This window comes from Canis aureus, chromosome 16, assembly GCF_053574225.1.
Source record: "Canis aureus isolate CA01 chromosome 16, VMU_Caureus_v.1.0, whole genome shotgun sequence".
Classification (NCBI taxonomy): domain Eukaryota; kingdom Metazoa; phylum Chordata; class Mammalia; order Carnivora; family Canidae; genus Canis; species Canis aureus.
The window spans coordinates 65,455,867-65,480,926 of NC_135626.1; positions in this window are offsets into that span (position 1 = coordinate 65,455,867).

Consider the following 25,060-nt stretch of genomic DNA (forward strand, 5'->3'; position numbering starts at 1 on the left):
GCTGCATTCCTATGGCAGTGAGATGGTAGCAGTACTCTGAGTCAGGAGGTTCCAAGATTACCACTCTACTGCACCTGGGGATACCCTCCAGGACTGCATTGTTAACTTGTACTCAGAAGCCTCTGGCAATCGTCTCTGGTGAAGACGTGTGAAACTCACTCTGCAGGCAGTGTGGAAGTGTGAGGGACTGAGGGTGAGCTCAACTCTCAGAAGTAAGATGCTTTTGGACAAGGCGTTCAGCTACCTTCTCACATATGGAACTTAGTATGTAGCACCTGTCTACCACAAGAATTACTGGGAAATCGTAAATTGAGCTTGGAGGCACTCGTCTTGTGTGCCGGGAGATTCCAATTACCTCTCCCAGCACTTCCGTCAAACAGCGAGCCTAGGCCTTTTAGAAGCCAAGGGTACCAGCAGGCTGGATGTGGATGTACAGGCCATAAGCTCAACTCTCAGAGGTGTGTATGCATGGGAGGCAGATGTCTGCTGCCCGATCGTACATGGGATTTGGAAACTAGCTACACTCTGGTTGTGGAAAGCCGTTGGAAATCGCTGTATTCAACTCAGATACACGGGAGTTCAGGCCTAGTGCTCACACACGCTTTTCCCGCATCCTCTCCCAGCCACTAACATTAGGATGTTAGCAGCTACTCCTACAGTCAGGCAGGATGCGGGAAAGTTCTGCCCTGTCCTCAGCTCTCAGAGGGAAGCATGTCTTGAAGCCAGCTGTCAACTAGCTGCATTCCTATGGCAGTGAGAAGGTAGCAGTATTCTGAGTCAGGAGGTTCCAAGATTACCAGTCTACTGCACCTGGGGATACCCTCCAGGTCTGCATTGTTACCCTGCGTCTCAGAAGCCTCTGGCAAACGTCTCTGCTGAAGACCTGCGAAACTCACTCTGCAGGCAGTGTGGAACTGTGAGGGACTGAGGCTGTGCTCAACTCTCAGAAGTAAGATGCTTTTGGACAAGGCGTTCAACTACCCTCTCACGTATGGAACTTAGTATGTAGCACCAGAGTACCACAGGAATTACTAGGAAATCGCTGGACTGAGATGGGAAGGCACTAGTCTTGTGAGCCGGGTGATTCCAATTACCTCTCCCAACACTTCCGTCAAACAGCGAGCCTAGGCCTTTTAGAACCCAAGGGTACCTGCAGGCTGGCTGTGGAGGTACAGGCCATAATCTCAACACTCAGAAGTGTGTATTCATGGGAGGCAGATATCTGCTACCCACTCGGACATTGGAGTTGGAACCTAGCTACACTGTGATTGAAAGAAGGCCATTAGAAATCGCTGTATTCAACTCAGATTCACGGGATTTCAGGCCCAGTGCTCACACATGCTTTTCCCGCAACCTCTCCTAGGCAATAACATAAGGATGTTAGCAGCTACTCCTACAGTCAGGTAGGATGCGGGAGGGTTCTGCCCTGTCCTCAGCTCTCACAAGGAAGCATGTCTTGAAGCCAGCTGTCAACTAGCTGCATTCCTGTGGCAGTGAGAAGGTAGCAGTACTCTGAGTCAGGAGGTTCCAAGATTACCAGTCTACTGCACCTGGGGATACCCTCCAGGTCTGCATTGTTACCCTGCTTCTCAGAAGCCTCTGGCAAACGTCTCTGCTGAAGACCTGCGAAACTCACTCTGCAGGCAGTGTGGAACTGTGAGGGACTGAGGCTGAGCTCAACTCTCAGAAGTAAGATGCTTTTGGACAAGGCGTTCAGCTACCCTCTCACGTATGGAACTTAGTATGTAGCACCAGTCTACCACAGGAATTACTAGGAAATCTCTGGACTGAGCTTGGTGGCACTAGTCTTGTGTGCCGGGTGATTCCAATTACCTCTCCCAGCACTTCCGTCAAACAGCGAGTCTAGGCCTTTTAGAAGCCAAGGGTACCAGCAGGCCGGATGTAGGTTTACAGGCCATAAGCTCAACTCTCAGAAGTGTGTATGCATGGGAGGCAGATGTCTGCTACCCACTGGACATGGGAGTTGGAAACTAGCTACACTGTGATTGAAGAAGGCCATTGGAAATCGCTGTATTCAACTCAGATACACGGGAGTTCAGGCCCAGTGCTCACACATGCTTTTTCCGCAACCTCTCCCAGCCAATAACATAAGGATGTTAGCAGCTATTCCTACAGTCAGGCAGGATGCGGGAGGGTTCTGCCCTGTCCTCAGCTCTCACAGGGAAGCATGTCTTGAAGCCAGCTCTCAACTGGCTGCATTCCTATGGCAGTGAGAAGGTAGCAGTACTCTGAGTCAGGAGGTTCCAGGATTACCACTCTACTGCACCTGGAGATACCCTCCAGGTCTGCATTGTTAACTTGTTCTCAGAAGCCTCTGGCAATCGTCTCTGGTGAAGATGTGTGAAACTCACTCTGCAGGCAGTGTGGAACAGTGAGGGACTGAGGCTGAGCTCAACTCTCAGAAGTAAGATGCTTTTGGACAAGGCGTTCAGCTACCTTCTCACAAATGGAACTTAGTATGTAGCACCAGTCTACTACAGGAATTACTAGGAAATAGCTGGACTGAGCTTGCAGGCACTAGTCATGTGTGCCGGGTGATTCCAATTACCTCTCCCAACACTTCCGTCAAACAGCGAGCCTAGGCCTTTTAGAAGCCAAGGGTTCCAGCAGGCGGGCTGTGGAGGTACAGGCCATAAGCTCAACTCTCAGAAGTGTGTATGCATGGGAGGCAGATGTCTGCTACCCACTCGGACATGGGAGTTGGAACCTAGCTACACTGTGATTGAAGAAGGCCATTGGAAATCGCTGTATTCAACTCAGATACACGGGAGTTCAGGCCCAGTGCTCACACATGTTTTTCCCGCAACCTCTCCCAGCCAATAACATAAGGAAGTTAGCAGCTACTCCTACAGTCAGGCAGGATGCGGGAGGGTTCTGCCCTGTCCTCAGCTCTCACAGGGAAGCATGTCTTGAAGCCAGCTGTCAACTAGCTGCATTCCTATGGCAGTGAGAAGGTAGCAGTACTCTGAGTCAGGAGGTTCCAGGATTACCACTCTACTGCACCTGGAGATACCCTCCAGGTCTGCATTGTTAACTTGTACTCAGAAGCCTCTGGCAATCGTCTCTGGTGAAGACGTGTGAAACTCACTCTGCAGGCAGTGTGGTACTGTGAGGGACTGAGGCTGAGCTCAACTCTCAGAAGTAAGATGCTTTTGGACAAGGCGTTCAGCTACCTTCTCACATATGGAACTTAGTATGTAGCACCTGTCTACCACAAGAATTACTGGGAAATTGTGAATTAAGCTTGGAGGCACTCGTCTTGTGTGACGGGAGATTCCAATTACCTTCCCAGCACTTCCGTCAAACAGCGAGCCTAGGCCTTTTAGAAGCCAAGGGTACCAGCAGGCTGGATGTGGAGGTACAGGCCATAAGCTCAACTCTCAGAAGTGTGTATGCATGGGAGGCAGATGTCTGCTACCCGCTCGTACATGGGATTTGGAACCTAGCTACACTCTGGTTGAGGAAAGACGTTGGAAATCGCTGTATTCAACCTAGATACACGGGAGTTCAGGCCCAGTGCTCACACATGCTTTTCCCGCAACCTCTCCCAGCCACTAACATTAGGATGTTAGCAGCTACTCCTACAGTCAGGCAGGATGCGGCAGGGTTCTGCCCTGTCCTCAGCTCTCACAGGGAAGCATGTCTTGAAGCCAGCTGTCAAATACCTGCATTCCTATGGCAGTGAGAAGGTAGCAGTATTCTGAGTGAGGAGGTTCCAAGATTACCAGTCTACTGCACCTTGGGATACCCTCCAGGTCTGCATTATTACCCTGCGTCTCAGAAGCCTCTGGTAAACGTCTCTGCTGAAGACCTGCGAAACTCACTCTGCCGGCAGTGTGGAACTGTGAGGGACTGAGGCTGAGCTCATCTCTCAGAAGTAAGATGCTTTTGGACAAGGCGTTCTGCTACCCTGTCACGTATGGAACTTAGTATGTAGCAACAGTCTACCAGAGGAATTACTAGGAAATCCCTGGACTGAGCTTGGAGGGACGAGTCTTGTGTGCCGGGTGATTCCAATTACCTCTCCCAACACTTCCGTCAAACAGCGAGTCTAGGCATTTTAGAAGCCAAGGGTACCAGCAGGCCGGATGTAGGGTTACAGGCCATAAGCTCAACTCTCAGAAGTGTGTATGCATGGGAGGCAGATGTCTGCTACCCACTGGACATGGGAGTTTGAAACTAGCTACACTGTGATTGAAGAAGGCCATTGGAAATCGCTGTATTCAACTCAGATACACGGGAGTTCAGGCCCAGTTCTCACACATGCTTTTCCCGCAACCTCTCCCAGCCAATAACATAAGGATGGTAGCAGCTACTCCTACAGTCAGGCAGGATGCGGGAGGGTTCTGCCCTGTCCTCAGCTCTCACAGGGAAGCATGTCTTGAAGCCAGCTGTCAACTGGCTGCATTCCTATGGCAGTGAGAATGTAGCAGTACTCTGAGTCAGGAGGTTCCAAGATTACCACTCTACTGCACCTGGAGATACCCTCCAGGTCTGCATTGTTAACTTGTACTCAGAAGCCTCTGGCAATCGTCTCGGTGAAGACGTGTGAAACTCACTCTGCAGGCAGTGTGGAACTGTGAGGGACTGAGGGTGAGCTCAACTCTCAGAAGTAAGATGCTTTTGGACAAGGCGTTCAGCTACCTTCTCACATATGGAACTTAGTATGTAGCACCTGTCTACCACAAGAATTACTGGGAAATCGTGAATTGAGCTTGGAGGCACTCGTCTTGTGTGCCGGGATATTCCAATTACCTCTCCCAGCACTTCCTTCAAACAGCCAGCCTAGGTCTTTTAGAAGCCAAGGGTACCAGCAGGCTGGATGTGGAGGTACAGGATATAAGCTCAGCTCTCAGAAGTTTGTATGCATGGGAGGCAGATGTCTGCTACCCTCTCGGACATGGGAGTTGGAAACTAGCTACACTGTGATTGAAGAAGGCCATTGGAAATCGCTGTATTCAACTCAGATACACGGGAGTTCAGGCCCAGTGCTCACACATGCTTTTCCCGCAACCTCTCCCAGCCACTAACATTAGGATGTTAGCAGCTACTCCTACAGTCAGGCAGGATGCGGGAGGGTTCTGCCCTGTCCTCAGCTCTCACAGGGAAGCATGTCTTGAAGCCAGCTGTCAACTAGCTGCATTCCTATGGCAGTGAGAAGGTAGCAGTACTCTAAGTCAGGAGGTTCAAGATTACCAGTCTACTGCACCTGGAGATACGATCCAGGTCTGCATTGTTACCCTGCGTCTCAGAAGCCTCTGGTAATCGTCTCTGTTGAAGACGTGTGAAACTCACTCTGCAGGCAGTGTGGAACTGTGAGGGATGGAGGGTGTGCTCAACTCTCAGAAGTAAGATGCTTTTGGACAAGGCGTTCAGCTGCCTTCTCACATATGGAACTTAGTATGTAGCACCAGTCAACCACAGAAATTACTAGGAAATCGCTGGATTGAGCTTGGAGGCACTAGTCTTGTGACCCGGGAGACTACAATTACCTCTCCCAACACTTCCGTCACGCAGCAGGCTTAGGCCTTTTCGAAGCGCAGGGTACCTGCAGGCAAGATGTGGAGGTACAGGCCATAAGCTCAACTCTCAGAAGTGTGTATGCATGGGAGACAGATGTCTGCTACCCAATCGGGCATGGGGGTTGGAACCTAGCTACACTCTGATTGAAGAAGGCCATTGGAAAACGCTGTATTCAACTCACATACATGTGAGTTCAGGCCCAATGCTTACTCATGCTATTCCCCAAACCTCTACCAGCAACTAACATTAGGATGTTAGCAGCTACGTCTACAGACAGGCAGGATGCGGGAGGGTTCTGCCCTGACCTCAGCTCTCACAGGGAAGCAGGCCTAGAAGTCAGCTCTCAACAAGCTGCGTTCTTATCGTAGTGAGAAGGTAGCAGTATTCTGAGTAAGGAAGTTAAAGATTACCACTCTACTGTACCTGGTGATACCGCCCAGGTCTGCATTGTTAAGTTGCGTCTCACAAGCCTTTGGCAAACGTCTCTGGTGAAGGCGTGCGAAACTCACTCTGCAGGCAGTGAGGAACTGTGAGGGACTGAGGGTGAGCTCAACTATCAGAAGTAAGATGCTTTTGGACAAGGCATTTAGCCACTTTTTCACATATGTTTCTTAGTATGCAGCACCAGTCTACCACAAGAATTACTAGGAAATCGCTGGATTCAGCTTGGAGGCACTAGTCTTGTGTCCCTGGAGACTCCAATTACCTCTCCCAACACTTCCGTCACGCAGCAGGTCTAGGCCTTTTAGAAGCGAAAGGGAAAAAAAAAACAAAAAAAAAAAAAAAAAAGAAGCGAAAGGGAACTGCAGGCAGGATGCTGAGGTACAGGCCGTAAGCTCAACTCTCAGAAGTAAGCATGGGAGGCAGATGTCTGCAAGGCACTAGTACATGGGAGTTGGAACCTAGCTACACTCTGATTGAAGAAGGCCATTAGAAAACGCTGTATTCAACTCAGATACACGTGTGTTCAGGCGCAATGCTTACTCATGCTATTCCCCCAACCTCTCCCAGCACCTAACATAAGGATGTTAGCAGCTACCTCTACAGTCAGGCAGGATGCGGGAGGGTTCTGCCCTGAACTCAGCTCTCACAGGGAAGCATGCCTAGAAAGCAGCTCTCACCTAGCTGCGTTCTTATGGCAGTGAGAAGGTAGCAGTATTCTGAGTCAGTAGGTTCCAAGATTAGCACTCTGCTGCACCTGGATACAGGGTCTAAGTCTGAATTCTTAAGTTGCGTCTCATAAGGCTTTGGCAAACGCCTCTGGTGAAGTCGTGCGAAACTCACTCTGCAGGCAGTGTGGAACTGTGAGAGACTGAGGGTGAGCTCAACTCTCAGAAGTAAGATGCATTTGGACAAGGCGTTCATCTACCTTCTCACATATGGAACTTAGTATGTAGCACCAGTCAACCACAGAAATTACTAGGAAATCGCTGGATTTAGATTGCAGACACTAGTCTTGTGTGCCTGGAGACTCCAATTGCCTCTCCGAACACTTCCGTCACGCAGCAAGCTTAGGCCTTTTCGAAGCGAAGGGTACCTGCAGGCAGGATGTGGATGTAGAGGCCAAAAGCTCAACTCTCAGAAGTGTGTATGCATGAGAGGCAGATGTCTGCTACCCACTCGTTTAGGCATGTTGGAACCTAGCTACACTCTGATTGAAGAAGGCCATTAGAAAACGCTGTATTCAACTCAGATACACGTGTGTTCACGCCCATTGCTTACTCATGCTATTCCCCAAACCTCTACCAGCAACTAACATTAGGATGTTAGCTGCTACGTCTACAGTCATGCAGGATGCGGGAGGATTTGCCCTGACCTCAGCTCTCACAGGGAAGCAGGCCTAGAAGTCAGCTCTCAACAAGCTGCGTTCTTATCGCAGTGAGAAGGTAGCAGTATTCAGAGTCAGGAGGTGAAAAGATGACCACTCTACTGCACCTGGTGATACCGCCCAGGTCTACATTGTTAAATTGCATCTCACAAGCCTTTGGCAAACGTCTCTGGTGAAGACCTGCGAAACTCACTCTGCAGACAGTGTGGAAATGTGAAAGACTGAAGGTGAGCTCAACTCTCAGAAGTAAGATGCTTTTGGACAAGGCGTTCAGACACCTTTTCACATATGGAACTTAGTATGCAGCACAATTCCAGTATAGCAATTACTATAGAATAGTAATTCTACCACAGGAATTACTATGAAAACGCTGGATTGAGCTTGGAGGCACTAGTCTTGTGTGCCTGGAGACTCCAATTACCTCTCCCAACACTTCCGTAACGCAGCAAGTCTAGGCCTTTAGAAGCGAAAGGTAACTGCAGGCAGGATGCTGAGGTACAGGCCATAAGCTCAACTCTCAGAAGTAAGCATGGGAGGCAGATATCTGCAAGGCACGAGTACATGGGAGTTGGAACTTAGCAACACTCTGATTGAAGAAGGCCATTAGAAAACGATGCATTCAACTCAGATACACGTGTGTTCAGGCCCAATGCTTACTCATGCTATTCCCCAAACCTCTACCAGTACCTAACATTAGGATGTTAGCTGCTATGTCTACCGTCATGCAGGATGCGGGAGGGTTGTGCCTGACCTCAGCTCTCACAGGGAAGCAGGCCTAGAAGCCAGCTCTCAACTAGCTGCGTTCTTATCGCAGTGAGAATGTAGCAGTATTCTGAGTCAGGAGTTTCAAAGATTACCACTCTACTGCACCTGGAGATACCGTCCAGGTCTGCATTGTTAAGTTGCGTCTCAGACCTTTGGCAAACGTCTCTGGTGAAGACGTGCGAAACTCACTCTGCAGGCAGTGTGGAACTGTGAGGGACTGAGGGTGAGCTCAACTCAGAAGTAAGATGCTTTTGGACAAGGCGTTCAGCTACCTTCTCACATATGGAACTTAGTATGCAACACCAGTCTACCACAGGAATTACAAGGAAATATCTGGATTGAGCTTGGGGGCACTAGTCTTGTGTGCCTTGAGACTCCAATGACCTCTCCCAACACTTCCGTCACGCAGCAGGTCTAGGCCTTTTAGAAGCGAAAGGTAACTGCAGGCAGGATGCTGAGGTACAGGTCGTGAGCTCAACTCTCAGAAGTAAGCATGGGAGGCAGATGTATGCAAGGCACTAGTACATGGGAGTTGGAACCTAGCTACAATCTGATTGAAGAAGGCCATTAGAAAACGCTGTATTCAACTCACATCCACTTGAGTTCAGGCCCAATGCTTACTCATGTTATTCCCCAAACCACTACCAGCACCTAACATTAGGATGTTAGAAGCTACGTCTACAGTCAGGCAGGATGCGGGAGGGTTCTGCCCTGAACTCAGCTCTCACAGGGAAGCAGGCCTAGAAGTCAGCTCTCAACAGGCTGCGTTCTTATCGCAGTGAGAAGGTAGCAGTATTCTGAGTCAGGAGGTTAAAAGATTACCAATCTACTGCACCTGGTGATACCGCCCAGGTATGCATTGTTAAGTTGCGTCTCACAAGCCTTTGGCAAACGTCTCTAGTGAAGACGTGTGAAACTCAGTCTGCAGGCAGTGTGGAACTGTGAGGGACTGAGGGTGAGCTCAACTCTCAGAAGTAAGATGCTTTTGGATAAGGTGTTCAGCTACCTTCTCACATATGGAACTTAGTATGTAGCACCTGTCTACCAGAAGAATTACTGGGAAATCGTGAAGTGAGGTTGGAGGCACTCGTCTTGTGTGCCGGGAGATTCCAATTACCTCTCCCAACACTTCCGTCAAACAGCAAGCCTAGGCCTTTTGGAAGCGAAAGGTACCTGCAGGCAGGATGTAGGGTTACAGGCCATAAGCTCAACTCTCAGAAGTGTGTATGCATGGGAGGCAGATGTCTGCTACCCACTCGGACATGGGAGTTGAAACCTAGCTACACTTGATAGAAAGAGGTTTGGAAATCACTCTATTCAACTCAAATACACGTGAGTTTAGGCACAACGATTCCACATGCTTTTCTCACAACCTCTCTAAGTCACTAACATGAGGATGTTACCAGCTCTGTCTACAGTCTGGCAGGATGCGGGATGGTTGTGACCTGAACTCAACTCTCACAGGGAAGCATGCCTAGAAGCCAGCTGTCAACTAGCTGCATTCCTATGGCAGTGAGAAGGTAGCAGTACTCAGAGTCAGGAGGTTCCAAGATTACCAGTCTACTGCACCTGGGGATACCCTCTAGGTCTGCATTGTTACCCTGCGTCTCAGAAGCCTCTGGCAAACGTCTCTGCTGAAGACCGGCGAAACTCACTCTGCAGGCAGTGTGGAACTATGAGGGACTGAGGCTGAGCTCAACTCTCAGAAGTAAGATGCTTTTGGACAAGGCGTTCAGCTACCCTCTCACGTATGGTACTTAGTATGTAGCACCAGTGTACCACAGGAATTACTAGGAAATCGCTGGACTGTGCTTGGAGGCACTAGTCTTGTGTGACGGGTGATTCCAATTACCTCTCCCAACACTTCCGTCAAACAGCGAGCCTAGGGCTTTTAGAAGCCAAGGGTACCAGCAGGCTGGATGTGGAGGTTCAGGCCATAAGCTCAACTCTCAGAAGTGTGTATACATGGGAGGCAGATGTCTGCTACCCACTCGGACATGGGAGTTGGAACCTAGCTACACTCTGGTTGAGGAAATCCTTTGGAAATCGCTGTATTCAACTCAGATACACGGGAGTTCAGGCCCAGAGCTCACACATGCTTTTCCCGCAACCTCTCCCAGCCACTAACATTAGGATGTTAGCAGCTACTCCTACCGTCAGGCAGGATGCGGGAGGGTTCTGCCCTGTCCTCAGCTCTCACAGGGAAGCATGTCTTGAAGCCAGCTGTCAACTGCTGCATTCTTATGGCAGTGAGAAGGTAGCAGTATTCTCAGTCAGGAGGTTCCAAGATTACCGGTCTACTGTACCTGGGGATACCCTCCAGGTCTGCATTGTTACCCTGCGTCTCAGAAGCCTCTGGCAAACGTCTCTGCTGAAGACCTGCGAAACTCACTCTGCAGGCAGTGTGGAACTGTGACGGACTGAGGCTGAGCTCAACTCTCAGAAGTAAGATGTTTTTGGACAAGGTGTTCAGCTACCTTCTCACGTATGGAACTTAGTATGTAGCACCTGTCTACCACAAGAATTACTGGGAAATCGTGAATTGAGCTTGGAGGCACTAGTCTTGTGTGCCGGGTGATTCCAATTACCTCTCCCAACACTTCCGTCAAACAGCGAGCCTAGGGCTTTTAGAAGCCAAGTGTACCAGCAGGCTGGATGTGGAGGTACAGGCCATAAGCTCAACTCTCAGAAGTGTGTATGCATGGGAGGCAGATGTCTGCTACCCTCTCGTACATGGGATTTGGAACCTAGCTACACTCTGGTTGAGGAAAGCCGTTGGAAATCGCTGTATTCAACTCAGATACACTGGAGTTCAGGCCCAGTGCTCACACATGCTTTTCCCTCAACCTCTCCCAGCCACTAACATTAGGATGTTAGCAGCTACTACTACAGTCAGGCAGGATGCGGGAGGGTTCTGCCCTGTCCTCAGCTCTCACAGGGAAGCATGTCTTGAAGCCAGCTGTCAACTAGCTGCATTCCTATGGCAGTGATAAGGTAGCAGTATTCTGAGTCAGGAGGTTCCAAGATTACCAATCTACTGCACCTGGAGATACCCTCCAGTTCTGCATTGTTAACTTGTACTCAGAAGCCTCTGGCAATCGTCTCTGGTGAAGACGTGTGAAACTCACTCTGCAGGCAGTGTGGAACTGTGAGGGACTGAGGCTGAGCTCAACTCTCAGAAGTAATTTGCTTTTGGACAAGGCGTTCAGCTACCTTCTCACATATGGAACTTACTATGTAGCACCTGTCTACCACAAGAATTACTGGGAAATCGTGAATTGAGCTTGGAGGCACTCGTCTTGTGTGCCAGGAGATTCCAATTACCTCTCCCAGCACTTCCGTCAAACAGCGAGCCTAGGCCTTTTAGAAGCCAAGGGTACCAGCAGGCTGGATGTGGAGGTACAGGCCATAAGCTCAACTCTCAGAAGTGTTTATGCATTGGAGGCAGATGTCTGCTACCCTCTCGTACATGGGATTTGGAACCTAGCTACACTCTGGTTGAGGAAAGCCGTTGGAAATCGCTGTATTCAACTCAGATACACTGGAGTTCAGGCCCAGTGCTCACACATGCTTTTCCCTCAACCTCTCCCAGCCACTAACATTAGGATGTTAGCAGCTACTACTACAGTCAGGCAGGATGCGGGAGGGTTCTGCCTTGTCGTCAGCTCTCACAGGGAAGCATGTCTTGAAGCCAGCTGTCAACTAGCTGCATTCCTATGGCAGTGATAAGGTAGCAGTATTCTGAGTCAGGAGGTTCCAAGATTACCACTCTACTGCACCTGGAGATACCCTCCAGGTCTGCATTGTTAACTTGTACTCAGAAGCCTCTGGCAAATGTCTCTGCTGAAGACCTGGGAAACTCACTCTGCAGGCAGTGTGGAACTGTGAGGGACTGAGGTTGAGCTCAACTCTCAGAAGTAAGATGTTTTTGGACAAGGCGTTCAGCTACCTTCTCACGTATGGAACTTAGTATGTAGCACCTGTCTACCACAAGAATTACTGGGAAATCGTGAATTGAGCTTGGAGGCACTAGTCTTGTGTGCCGGGTGATTCCAATTACCTCTCCCAACACTTCCGTCAAACAGCGAGCCTAGGGCTTTTAGAAGCCAAGTGTACCAGCAGGCTGGATGTGGAGGTACAGGCCATAAGCTCAACTCTCAGAAGTGTGTATGCATGGGAGGCAGATGTCTGCTACCCGCTCGTACATGGGATTTGGAACCTAGCTACACTCTGGTTGAGGAAAGCCGTTGGAAATCGCTGTATTCAACTCAGATACACGGGAGTTCAGGCCACTGCTCACACACGCTTTTCCCGCATCCTCTCCCAGCCACTAACATTAGGATGTTAGCAGCTACACCTACAGTCAGGCAGGATGCGGGAGGGTTCTGCCCTGTCCTCAGCTCTCACAGGGAAGCATGTCTTGAAGCCAGCTGTCAACTAGCTGCATTCCTATGGCAGTGAGAAGGTAGCAGTATTCTGAGTCAGGAGGTTCCAAGATTACCAGTCTACTGCACCTGGGGATACCATCCAGGTCTGCATTGTTACCCTGCGTCTCAGAAGCCTCTGGCAAAAGTCTCTGCTGAAGACCTGCGAAACTCACTCTGCAGGCAGTGTGGAACTGTGAGGGACTGAGGCTGAGCTCAACTCTCAGAAGTAAGATGCTTTTGGACAAGGCGTTCAACTACCCTCTCACGTATGGAACTTAGTATGTAGCACCAGTGTACCACAGGAATTACTAGGAAATCGCTGGACTGAGCTGGGAAGGCAAGAGTCTTGTGTGCCGGGTGATTCCAATTACCTCTCCCAACACTTCCGTCAAACAGCGAGCCTAGGCCTTTTAGAACCCAAGGGTACCTGCAGGCTGGCTGTGGAGGTACAGGCCATAATCTCAACACTCAGAAGTGTGTATGCATGGGAGGCAGATGTCTGCTACCCACTCGGACATTGGAGTTGGAACCTAGCTACACTGTGATTGAAAGAAGGCCATTAGAAATCGCTGTATTCAACTCAGATTCACGGGATTTCAGGCCCAGTGCTCACACATGCTTTTCCCGCAACCTCTCCTAGCCAATAACATAAGGATGTTAGCAGCTACTCCCACAGTCAGGTAGGATGCGGGAGGGTTCTGCCCTGTCCTCAGCTCTCACAGGGAAGCATGTCTTGAAGCCAGCTGTCAACTGGCTGCATTCCTATGGCAGTGAGAATGTAGCAGTACTCTGAGTCAGGAGGTTCCAGGATTACCACTCTACTGCACCTGGAGATACCCTCCAGGTCTGCATTGTTAACTTGTTCTCAGAAGCCTCTGGCAATCGTCTCTGGTGAAGATGTGTGAAACTCACTCTGCAGGCAGTGTGGAACTGTGAGGGACTGAGGCTGAGCTCAACTCTCAGAAGTAAGATGCTTTTGGACAAGGCGTTCAGCTACCTTCTCACATATGGAACTTAGTATGTAGCACCAGTCTACTACAGGAATTACTACGAAATGGCTGGACTGAGCTTGCATGCAATAGTCTTGTGTGCCGGGTGATTCCAATTACCTCTCCCAACACTTCCGTCAAACAGCGAGCCTAGGCCTTTTAGAAGCCAAGGGTACCAGCAGGCGGGCTGTGGAGGTACAGGCCATAAGCTCAACTCTCAGAAGTGTGTATGCATGGGAGGCAGATGTCTGCTACCCACTCGGACATGGGAGTTGGAACCTCGCTACACTGTGATTGAAGAAGGCCATTGGAAATCGCTGTATTCAACTCAGATACACGGGAGTTCAGGCCCAGTGCTCACACATGCTTTTCCCACAACCTCTCCCAGCCACTAACATAAGGAAGTTAGCAGCTACTCCTACAGTCAGGCAGGATGCGGGAGGGTTCGCCCTGTCCTCAGCTCTCACAGGGAAGCATGTCTTGAAGCCACCTGTAAACTAGCTGCATTCCTATGGCAGTGAGAAGGTAGCAGTACTCTGAGTCAGGAGGTTCCAGGATTACCACTCTACTGCACCTGGAGATACCCTCCAGGTCTGCATTGTTAACTTGTACTCAGAAGCCTCTGGCAATCGTCTCTGGTGAAGACGTGTGAAACTCACTCTGCAGGCAGTGTGGAACTGTGAGGGACTGAGGCTGAGCTCAACTCTCAGAAGTAAGATGCTTTTGGACAAGGCGTTCAGCTACCTTCTCACATATGGAACTTAGTATGTAGCACCTGTCTACCACAAGAATTACTGGGAAATTGTGAATTGAGCTTGGAGGCACTCGTCTTGTGTGCCGGGAGATTCCAATTACCTCTCCCAGCACTTCCGTCAAACAGCGAGCCTAGGCCTTTTAGAAGCCAAGGGTACCAGCAGGCTGGATGTGGAGGTACAGGCCATAAGCTCAAATCTCAGAAGTGTGTATGCATGGGAGGCAGATGTCTGCTACCCTCTCGGACATGGGAGTTGGAACCTAGCTACACTGTGATTGAAGAAGGCCATAGGAAATCGCTGTATTCAACTCAGATACACGGGAGTTCAGGCCCAGTGCTCACACATGCTTTTCCCGCAACCTCTCCCAGCCACTAACATAAGGATGTTAGCAGCTACTCCTACAGTCAGGCAGGATGCGGGAGGGTTCTGCCCTGTCCTCAGCTCACACAGGGAAGCATGTCTTGAAGCCATCAGTCAACTAGCTGCATTCCTATGGCAGTGAGAAGGTAGCAGTACTCTGAGTCAGGAGGTTCCAAGATTACCACTCTACTGCACCTGGAGATACCCTCCAGGTCTGCATTCTTAACTTGTACTCAGAAGCCTCTGGCAATCGTCTCTGGTGAAGACGTGTGAAACTCACTCTGCAGGCAGTGTGGAACTGTGAGGGACTGAGGCTGAGCTCAACTCTCAGAAGTAAGATGCTTTTGGACAAGGCGTTCAGCTACCTTCTCACATATGGAACTTAGTATGTAGCACCTGTCTACCACAAGAATTACTGGGAAATCGTGAATTGAGCTTGGAGGCACTTGTCTTGTGTGCCGGGAGATTCCAATTACATCTCCCAGCACTTCCGTCAAACAGCGAGCCTAGGCCTTTTAGAAGCCAAGGGTACCAGCAGTCTGGATGTGGAGGTACAGGCCATAAGCTCAACTCTCAGAAGTGTGTATGCATGGGAGGCAGATGTCTGCTACCCGCTCGTACATGGGATTTGGAACCTAGCTACACTCTGGTTGAGGAAACCCGATGGAAATCGCTCTATTCAACTCAGATACACGGGAGTTCAGGCAAAGTGCTCACACATGCTTTTCCCGCAACCTCTCCCAGCCACTAACATTAGGATGTTAGCAGCTACTCCTACAGTCAGGCAGGATGCGGGAGGGTTCTACCCTGTCCTCAGCTCTCACAGGGAAGCATGTGTTGAAGCCAGCTGTCAACTAGCTGCATTCCTATGGCAGTGAGAAGGTAGCAGTATTCTGAGTCAGGAGGTTCCAAGATTACGAGTCTACTGCACCTGGGGATACCCTCCAGTTCTGCATTGTTACCCTGCGACTCAGAAGCCTCTGGCAAACGTCTCTGCTGAAGACCTGCGAAACTCACTCTGCAGGCAGTGTGGAACTGTGAGGGACTGAGGCTGAGCTCAACTCTCAGAAGTAAGATGCTTTTGGACAAGGCGTTCAGCTACCCTCTCACGTATGGAACTTAGTATGTGGAACAAGGATACCAAAGGAATTACTAGGAAATCGCTGGACTGAGCTTGGAGGCACTAGTCTTGTGTGCCGGGTGATTCCAATTACCTCTCCCAACACTTCCGTCAAACAGCGAGCCTAGGCCTTTTAGAAGCCAAGGGTACCAGCAGGCTGGATGTGGAGGTACAGGCAATAAGCTCAACTCTGAGAAGTGTGTATGCATGGGAGGCAGATGTCTGCTACCCACTCGGACATGGGAGTTGGAACCTAGCTACACTGTGATTGAAGAAGGCCATTGGAAATAGCTGTATTCAACTCAGATACACGGGAGTTCAGGCCCAGTGCTCACACATGCTTTTCCCGCAACCTCTCCCAGCACTAACATAAGGATGTTAGCAGCTACTCCTACAGTCAGGCAGGATGCGGGAGGGTTCTGCCCTGTCCTCAGCTCTCACAGGGAAGCATGTCTTGAAGCCATCTGTCAACTAGCTGCATTCCTATGGCAGTGAGAAGGTAGCAGTACTCTGAGTCAGGAGGTTCCAAGATTACCAATCTACTGCACCTGGAGATACCCTCCAGGTCTGCATTGTTAACTTGTACTCAGAAGACTCTGGCAATCGTCTCTGGTGAAGACGTGTGAAACTCACTCTGCAGGCAGTGTGGAATTGTGAGGGACAGAGGCTGAGCTCAACTCTCAGAAGTAAGATGCTTTTGGACAAGGCGTTCAGCTACCTTCTCACATATGGAACTTAGTATGTAGCACCTGTCTACCACAAGAATTACTGGGATATCGTGAATTGAGCTTGGAGGCACTCGTCTTGTGTGCCGGGAGATTACAATTACCTCTCCCAGCATTTCCGTCAAACTGCGAGCCTAGGCCTTTTAGAAACCAAGGGTACCAGCAAGCTGGATGTGGAGGTACAGGCCATAAGCTCAACTCTCAGAAGTGTGTATGCATGGGAGGCAGATGTCTGCTACCCACTCGGACATGAGAGTTGGAACCTAGCTACACTGTGATTGAAGAAGGCCATTGGAAATCGCTGTATTCAACTCAGATACACGGGAGTTCAGGCCCAGTGCTCACACATGCTTTTCCCGCAACCTCTCCCAGCCACTAACATAAGGATGTTAGCAGCTACTCCTACAGTCAGGCAGGATGCGGGAGGGTTCTGCCCTGTCCTCAGCTCTCACAGGGAAGCATGTCTTGAAGCCAGCTGTCAACTAGCCTCATTCCTATGGCAGTGAGAAGGTAGCAGTATTCTGAGTCAGGAAGTTCCAAGATTTACAGTCTACTGCACCTGGGGATACCCTCCAGGTCTGCATTGTTACCCTGCGCCTCAGAAGCCTCTGGCAAACGTCTCTGCTGAAGACCTGCGAAACTCACTCTGCAGGCAGTGTGGAACTGTGAGGGACTGAGGCTGAGCTCAACTCTCAGAAGTAAGATGCTTTTGGACAAGGCGTTCAGCTACCCATTCACGTATGGAACTTAGTATGTAGCAACAGTCTACCACAGGAATTACTAGGAAATCTCTGGACTGAGCTTGGAGGCACTAGTCTTGTGTACCGGGTGATTCCAATTACCTCTCCCAACACTTCCGTCAAACAGCGAGCCTAGGCCTTTTAGAAGCCAAGGGTAACAGCAGGCAGGATGTGGAGGTACAGGCCATAAGCTCAACTCTCAGAAGTGTGTATGCATGGGAGGCAGATGTCTGCTACCCACTCGGACATGGGAGTTGGAACCTAGCTACACTGTGATTCAAGAAGGCCATTGGAAATCGCTGTATTCAACTCAGATACACGGGAGTTCAGGCCCAGTGCTCACACATGCTTTTCCCGCATCCTCTCCCAGCCACTAACATAAGGATGTTAGCAGCTACTCCTACAGTCAGGCAGGATGCGGGAGGGTTCTGCCCTGTCCTCAGCTCTCACAGGGAAGCATGTCTTGAAGCCAGCTGTCAACTGGCTGCATTCCTATGGCAGTGAGAAGGTAGCAGTACTCTGAGTCAGGAGGTTCCAAGATTACCACTCTACTGCACCTGGAGATACCCTCCAGATCTGCATTGTTAACTTGTACTCTGAAGCCTCTGGCAATCGAGAGGGGAGGAGCAAGATGGCGGAGGAGTAGGGTCTCCAAATCACCTGTCTCCACCAAACTACCTAGAAAACCTTCAAATTATCCTGAAAATCTATGAATTCGGCCTGAGATTTAAAGAGAGACCAGCTGGAATGGTACAGTGAGAAGAGTTCGCGCATCTATCAAGGTAGGAAGACGGGGAAAAAGAAATAAAGGAACAAAGGCCTCCAAGGGGGAGGGGCCCCGCGAGGAGCCGGGCTGAGGCCGGGGCGAGTGTCCCCAGGACAGGAGAGCCCCGTCCCGGAGACGCAGGAGCTGCACCGACCTTCCCGGTCGGAAAGGGGCTCGTTGGGAGTTGGAGCAGGACCAGGAGGGCGAGGAGGCCCTCGGGCTCCCGGGGACAGTAACAGAGCAACTGCGCGCCCAGGAGAGTGCGCCGAGCTCCCTAAGGGCTGCAGCGCGCACGGCGGGACCCGGTGGGACCCGGAGCAGCTGAAGGGGCTCGGGGGCGGCTCCGCGGAGGGATCTGCGGGGCCCCGGGAGCAGCTCGGAGGGGCTCGGGCAGAAGAAGAGGCTCCGTGCGGAGGGGGCTGCGCGGTTCCAGGAGCAGCTCGGAGGGGCTCGGGCGGCAGCTCCGCGGAGGGGGTTGCGCGGCCCGGGAGCGCGAATCCACCAGCGCAGGCTCTGGAGCACAGGACGCCGGGACACAGCCCAGGATCCGGCCTCCCCCGGGACAGGCAGAGGCCGGGAGGGCCCAGGACAGCAAGGACGCTCCTGCCCCAGCTGAGCACATCAGCGGCCCCGCCCCGGAGCCTCCAGGCCCTGCAGACGGAGTTCCTGCCGGAGCTGAATCCAGGTTTCCAGAGCTGCCCCACCACTGGGGCTGTTCCTCCTGCGGCCTCACGGGGTAAACAACCCCCACCGAGCCCTGCACCAGGCAGGGGCACAGCAGCTCCCCCAACTGCTAACACCTGAAAATCAGCACAACAGGCCCCTCCCCCAGAACACCAGCTAGACTGACAACTTCCAGGAGAAGCCAAGGGACTTAAAGAACACAGAATCAGAAGATACTCCCCGGTGGTTCTTTTTTTGTTTGTTTGTTTTTGTTTTGTTTCGCTTTTTGATTTGTTTCCTTCCCCCACCCCCTTTTTTTCTCCTTTCTTTTTCTTTCTCTTTTTCTTCTTTTTTTTTCGTTTTTTTTTCTTTTTCTTCCCTTTTTTTTTCTCTTTCTCTTTTCTTTCCTTCTTTCTCTCCTCTCTTTTTCTCTTTTTCCCAATACAACTTGCTTTTGGCCACTCTGCACTGAGCAAAATGACTAGAAGGAAAACCTCACCTCAAAAGAAAGAATCAGAAACAGTCCTCTCTCCCACAGAGTTACAAAATCTGGATTACAATTCAATGTCAGAAAGCCAATTCAGAAGCACTATTATACAGCTACTGGTGGCTCTAGAAAAAAGTATAAAGGACTCAAGAGACTTCATGACTGCAGAATTTAGAGCTAATCAGGCAGAAATTAAAAACCAATTGAATGAGATGCAATCCAAACTAGAAGTCCTAACGACGAGGGTTAACGAGGTGGAAGAACGAGTGAGTGACCTAGAAGACAAGTTGACAGCAAAGAGGGAAACTGAGGAAAAAAGAGACAAACAATTAAAAGACCATGAAGATAGATTAAGGGAAATAAACGACAGCCTGAGGAAGAAAAACCTACGTTTAATTGGGGTTCCCGAGGGCGCCGAAAGGGACAGAGGGCCAGAATATGTATTTGAACAAATTCTAGCTGAAAACTTTCCTAATCTGGGAAGGGAAACAGGCATTCAGATCCAGGAAATAGAGAGATCCCCCCCTAAAATCAATAAAAACCGTTCAACACCTCGACATTTAATTGTGAAGCTTGCAAATTCCAAAGATAAGGAGAAGATCCTTAAAGCAGCAAGAGACAAGAAATCCCTGACTTTTATGGGGAGGAGTATTAGGGTAACAGCAGACCTCTCCACAGAGACCTGGCAGGCCAGAAAGGGCTGGCAGGATATATTCAGGGTCCTAAATGAGAAGAACATGCAACCAAGAATACTTTATCCAGCAAGGCTCTCATTCAAAATGGAAGGAGAGATAAAGAGCTTCCAAGACAGGCAGCAACTAAAAGAATATGTGACCTCCAAACCAGCTCTGCAAGAAATTTTAAGGGGGCCTCTTAAAATTCCCCTTTAAGAAGAAGTTCAGTGGAACAGTCCACAAAAACAAAGACTGAATAGATATCATGATGACACTAAACTCATATCTCTCAATAGTAACTCTGAATGTGAACGGGCTTAATGACCCCATCAAAAGGCTCAGGGTTTCAGACTGGATAAAAAAGCAGGACCCATCTATTTGCTGTCTACAAGAGACTCATTTTAGACAGAAGGACACCTACAGCCTGAAAATAAAAGGTTGGAGAACCATTTACCATTCGAATGGTCCTCAAAAGAAAGCAGGGGTAGCCATCCTTATATCAGATAAACTAAAATTTACCCCAAAGACTGTAGTGAGAGATGAAGAGGGACACTATATCATACTTAAAGGATCTATTCAACAAGAGGACTTAACAATCCTCAATATATATGCTCCAAATGTGGGAGCTGCCAAATATATAAATCAATTATTAACCAAAGTGAAGAAATACTTAGATAATAATACACTTATACTTGGTGACTTCAATCTAGCTCTTTCTATACTCGATAGGTCTTCTAAGCAAAACATCTCCAAAGAAACGAGAGCTTTAAATGATACACTGGACCAGATGGATTTCACAGATATCTACAGAACTTTACATCCAAACTCAACTGAATACACATTCTTCTCAAGCGCACATGGAACTTTCTCCAGAATAGACCACATATTGGGTCACAAATCGGGTCTGAACCGATACCAAAAGATTGGGATTGTCCCCTGCATATTCTCGGACCATAATGCCTTGAAATTAGAACTAAATCACAACAAGAAGTTTGGAAGGAACTCAAACACGTGGAGGTTAAGGACCATCCTGCTAAAAGATAAAAGGGTCAACCAGGAAATTAAGGAAGAATTAAAAAGATTCATGGAAACTAATGAGAATGAAGATACAACCGTTCAAAATCTTTGGGATGCAGCAAAAGCAGTCCTAAGGGGGAAATACATCGCAATACAAGCATCCATTCAAAAACTGGAAAGAACTCAAATACAAAAGCTAACCTTACACATAAAGGAGCTAGAGAAAAAACAGCAAATAGATCCTACACCCAAGAGAAGAAGGGAGCTAATAAAGATTCGAGCAGAACTCAACGAAATCGAGACCAGAAGAACTGTGGAACAGATCAACAGAACCAGGAGTTGGTTCTTTGAAAGAATTAATAAGATAGATAAACCATTAGCCAGCCTTATTAAAAAGAAGAGAGAGAAGACTCAAATTAATAAAATCATGAATGAGAAAGGAGAGATCACTACCAACACCAAGGAAATACAAACGATTTTAAAAACCTATTATGAACAGCTATACGCCAATAAATTAGGCAATCTAGAAGAAATGGACGCATTCCTGGAAAGCCACAAACTACCAAAACTGGAACAGGAAGAAATAGAAAACCTGAACAGGCCAATAACCAGGGAGGAAATTGAAGCAGTCATCAAAAACCTCCCAAGACACAAGAGTCCAGGGCCAGATGGCTTCCCAGGAGAATTTTATCAAACGTTTAAAGAAGAAATCATACCTATTCTCCTAAAGCTGTTTGGAAAGATAGAAAGAGATGGAGTACTTCCAAATTCGTTCTATGAAGCCAGCATCACCTTAATTCCAAAGCCAGACAAAGACCCCGCCAAAAAGGAGAATTACAGACCAATATCCCTGATGAACATGGATGCAAAAATTCTCAACAAGATACTGGCCAATAGGATCCAACAGTACATTAAGAAAATTATTCACCATGACCAAGTAGGATTTATCCCTGGGACACAAGGCTGGTTCAACACCCGTAAAACAATCAATGTGATTCATCATATCAGCAAGAGAAAAACCAAGAACCATATGATCCTCTCATTGGATGCAGAGAAAGCATTTGACAAAATACAGTATCCATTCCTGATCAAAACTCTTCAGAGTGTAGGGATAGAGGGAACATTCCTCGACATCTTAAAAGCCATCTATGAAAAGCCCACAGCAAATATCATTCTCAATGGGGAAGCACTGGGAGCCTTTCCCCTAAGATCAGGAACAAGACAGGGATGTCCACTCTCACCACTGCTATTCAACATAGTACTGGAAGTCCTAGCCTCAGCAATCAGACAACAAAAAGACATTAAAGGCATTCAAATTGGCAAAGAAGAAGTCAAACTCTCCCTCTTCGCCGATGACATGATACTCTACATAGAAAACCCAAAAGTCTCCACCCCAAGATTGCTAGAACTCATACAGCAATTCGGTAGCGTGGCAGGATACAAAATCAATGCCCAGAAGTCAGTGGCATTTCTATACACTAACAATGAGACTGAAGAAAGAGAAATTAAGGAGTCAATCCCATTTACAATTGCACCCAAAAGCATAAGATACCTAGGAATAAACCTCACCAAAGATGTAAAGGATCTATACCCTCAAAACTATAGAACACTTCTGAAAGAAATTGAGGAAGACACAAAGAGATGGAAAAATATTCCATGCTCATGGATTGGCAGAATTAATATTGTGAAAATGTCAATGTTACCCAGGGCAATATACACGTTTAATGCAATCCCTATCAAAATACCATGGACTTTCTTCAGAGAGAACAAATTATTTTAAGATTTGTGTGGAATCAGAAAAGACCCCGAATAGCCAGGGGAATTTTAAAAAAGAAAACCATATCTGGGGGCATCACAATGCCAGATTTCAGGTTGTACTACAAAGCTGTGGTCATCAAGACAGTGTGGTACTGGCACAAAAACAGACACATAGATCAGTGGAACAGAATAGAGAATCCAGAAGTGGACCCTGAACTTTATGGGCAACTAATATTCGATAAAGGAGGAAAGACTATCCATTGGAAGAAAGACAGTCTCTTCAATAAATGGTGCTGGGAAAATTGGACATCCACATGCAGAAGAATGAAACTAGACCACTCTCTTTCACCATACACAAAGATAAACTCAAAATGGATGAAAGATCTAAATGTGAGACAAGATTCCATCAAAATCCTAGAGAAGAACACAGGCAACACCCTTTTTGAACTCGGCCATAGTAACTTCTTGCAAGATACATCCACGAAGGCAAAAGAAACAAAAGCAAAAATGAACTATTGGGACTTCATCAAGATAAGAAGCTTTTGCAAAGCAAAGGATACAGTCAACAAAACTCAAAGACAACCTACAGAATGGGAGAAGATATTTGCAAATGACCTATCAGATAAAGGGCTAGTTTCCAAGATCTATAAAGAACTTATTAAACTCAACACCAAAGAAACAAACAATCCAATCATGAAATGGGCAAAAGACATGAACAGAAATCTCACAGAAGAAGACATAGACATGGCCAACATGCACATGAGAAAATGCTCTGCATCACTTGCCATCAGGGAAATACAAATCAAAACCACAATGAGATACCACCTCACACCAGTGAGAATGGGAAAAATTAACAAGGCAGGAAACAACAAATGTTGGTGAGGATGTGGAGAAAAGGGAACCCTCTTACACTGTTGGTGGGAATGTGAACTGGTGCAGCCACTGTGGAAAACTGTGTGGAGGTTCCTCAAACAGTTAAAAATATACCTGCCCTACGACCCAGCAATTGCACTGTTGGGGATTTACCCCAAAGATACAAATGCAATGAAATGCTGGGACACCTGCACCCCGATGTTTCTAGCAGCAATGGCCACGATAGCCAAACTGTGGAAGGAGCCTCGGTGTCCAACGAAAGATGAATGGATAAAGAAGATGTGGTTTATGTATACAATGGAATATTACTCAGCTATTAGAAATGACAAATACCCACCATTTGCTTCAACGTGGATGGAACTGGAGGGTATTATGCTGAGTGAAGTAAGTCAGTCGGAGAAGGACAAACATTATATGTTCTCATTCACTTGGGGATATAAATAATAGTGAAAGGGAAAATAAGGGAAGGGAGAAGAAATGTGTGGGAAATATCAGAAAGGGAGACAGAACATAAAGACTGCTAACTCTGGGAAACGAACTAGGGGTGGTAGAAGAGGAGGAGGGCGGGGGGTGGGAGTGAATAGGTGACGGGCACTGGGTGTTATTCTGTATGTTAGTAAATTGAACACCAATAAAAAAATAATAAAAAAAAGAAGCCTCTGGCAATCGTCTCTGGTGAAGACGTGTGAAACTCACTCTGCAGGCAGTGTGGAACTGTGAGGGACTGAGGGTGAGCTCAACTCTCAGAAGTAAGATGCTTTTGGACAAGGCTTTCAGCTACCTTCTCACATATGGAACTTAGTATGTAGCACCTGTCTACCACAAGAATTACTGGGAAATCGTGAATTGAGCTTGGAGGCACTCGTCTTGTGTTCCGGGAGATTCCAATTACCTCTCCCAGCACTTCCGTCAAACAGCGAACCTAGGCCTTTTAGAAGCCAAGGGTACCAGCAGGCTGGCTGTGGAGGTACAGGCCATAAGCTCAACTCTCAGAAGTGTGTATGCATGGGAGGCAGATGTCTGCTACCCAATCGGACATGGGAGTTGGAAGCAAGCTACACGGTGATTGAAGAAGGCCATTGGAAATCGCTGTATTCAACTCAGATACACGGGAGTTCAGAACCAGTGCTCACACATGCTTTTCACGCAACCTCTCCCAGCCACTAACATTAGGATGTTAGCAGCTACTCCTACAGTCAGGCAGGATGCGGGAGGGATCTGCCCTGTCCTCAGCTCTCACAGGGAAGCATGTCTTGAAGCCAGCTGTCAACTAGCTGCATTCCTATGGCAGTGAGAAGGTAGCAGTACTCTGAGTCAGGAGGTTCCAAGATTACCACTCTACTGCACCTGGAGATACCCTCCAGGTCTGCATTGTTAACTTGTACTCAGAAGCCTCTGGCAATCGTCTCTGTTGAAGACCTGCGAAACTCACTCTGCAGGCAGTGTGGAACTGTGAGGGACTGAGGCTGAGCTCAACTCTCAGAAGTAAGATGCTTTTGGACAAGGCGTTCAGCTACCTTCTCACATATGGAACTTAGTATGTAGCACCTGTCTACCACAAGAATTACT